At 45.6% G+C, this 1,891-nt stretch overlaps 1 pseudogene across 1 annotated transcript; it reads left to right on the top strand.

The window, feature by feature from the left end:
• Positions 1–1,033: 1,033 nt before the first annotated feature.
• LOC308268280 (COMM domain-containing protein 2-like) lies at positions 1,034–1,637 on the top strand (annotated as a pseudogene). Its single transcript has one exon. The product of its transcript is annotated as a COMM domain-containing protein 2-like (transcript).
• Positions 1,638–1,891: the final 254 nt, after the last annotated feature.

Below are 1,891 nucleotides of genomic sequence, written 5' to 3'. Positions count from 1 at the left end.
AACTCCCTCGCTTACTAAAGGGGCTGCGGCGTGGTCAGGGCCACTCTCTGGTAGCCTATAATCCCCTGTGAGGTGACTGGTGAGTGACGTCTGGGTTTTGACCCCTGGCTAGCCAGGAAAGAGCTGCAGCACAATAAACCTTGCTTGTCTCTTGCATCTCTAAGTGTCCTTTGTTATTTGGGGTGGTGGGCTTGTCTTGAACTCTTCAATTTTGAAACAGGGTCTCACTAAGTTGTGGAGGGCCACACTAAGTAGTTGAGCCTGGCCGCAAACCCAGATCCTCCTGTCTCAGCCTCTCAAATACTGGGTCTACAAGCATTAGCCACCATGTCTGGCTGCTGGGTTTCGTGTGTGTGTGTGTGTGTGTGTGTGTGTGTGTGTGTGTGTGTGTGTGCGTGCTTTGTCTTTTTTATGGAGTTGGGGTTTTTTGGTACTGTGTAATGAACTCAGGGACATTCGACCTCTAAACTACACTCCCAGTCCTATTTTATTTTTTATTTTGAAACAGGTCACATTAAGTTACTACGTGTTGGCCTCAAACATATGATCCTTCTGCCTCAGCTTCCCAGGAATTGAAATTCCAGGTGTGTACCACTGCACCTGGCTTCTATTTTTTCTATAACAAGCAATGCTCCATTGTGTCAATATACTTGTATATATGTCATTTTAGACATGTGCAAGTATAAATGTAGAACACATTCTTACAGCTAAAATTAGTGGGCAGAAAGGCAATTTTCTCAGGTATATACCCATATATCTATCCATGTCTATATCTGTATCTGTATATTTTACCTGACTAGATAAAGGTTCTATATAGCACAAGGACATTTAGGGAAAATAAATACAAATATATAATGACAGCCAGGAGTGGTGGTGCATACTTGTAATCCCAGTACTTGCGAAAGCTGAGACAGGAGGATCATAGGTTCAAAGCCAACCTCGGCAACTTAGTGATGCTTAAAGCAACCTAGTGCGACCCTGTTCCCAAATAAGAAATAAAATTGGGCTGGGTGAAATCTGCCACCCAGCCAAGATGCTGCTGGACCTGTCGGAGGAGCATAAGGAGCACCTGGCCTTCCTGCCACGAGTGGATAGTGCGGTGGTGGCGGGGTTCTGGCAGATCCCGGTGGAGTTCCTGAGGCGAGGCTCAAACCCAAAGATCTACGAAGGCGCCGCCAGAAACTCAATGTGAGTAGTGACACAGTCCAGCATGGTGTGGAAGGACTAACCTATCTCCTTACAGGGAGCTCAAAGCTCATGATTCTGAACTGGATTTCCAGGACTCTGTTTTTGTTCTGGGATTCTCTGAAGAACTGAACCAATTATTGCTTCAGCTTTATGTGGACAACAGAAAGGAAATCAGAACTATTCTGGGTGAACTGGCACCTGACCTTCCCAGTTACCACAGCCTTGAACGGTGACTAGACCTAGACGTACAGCTTGCAAACAGGAGTCTCAGGCAACAGATTAACCCAGCAGTGACTTTAAAGCTGCATCTTAATCAGAATGGAGAGCACACCACCAAAGCTCTGCAGACAGACCCAGCCACCCGGCTTCGCTTAGATCAGCAACTAGAACAAGCGTTGGAGGAGATGAAAAGCAGCCACTGCAGGAGAGTAGTCCGCAATATCAAGTAGCACCAGTTTTAAGCCCTCTGAATTTGTGAAATGAAGCTATACTGGAATTGCTTTTCAAAATTAACTTTTATCAGCTGGGTGTGGTGGTACACACCTATAATCTTAGTACTTGGAAGCCTGAGACAAGAGTATTGGAGGCTCAAGGCCAGCTTCAGCAACTTAGCAAGACCCTCGCAATTTAGCAAACTCTGTTTCAGAATAAAAAATAAAGCCAAGCATGATGGAGCATGCCTGTAATCCCAGTACTTCGAAGG

The sequence above is a fragment of the Muscardinus avellanarius genome (genome assembly GCF_963383645.1).
Source record: "Muscardinus avellanarius genome assembly, chromosome: 10".
NCBI lineage: Eukaryota > Metazoa > Chordata > Mammalia > Rodentia > Gliridae > Muscardinus > Muscardinus avellanarius.
The sequence above is the reverse complement of the archived record's forward strand: the minus strand, read 5'-3'. Positions and strand labels throughout refer to the sequence as shown.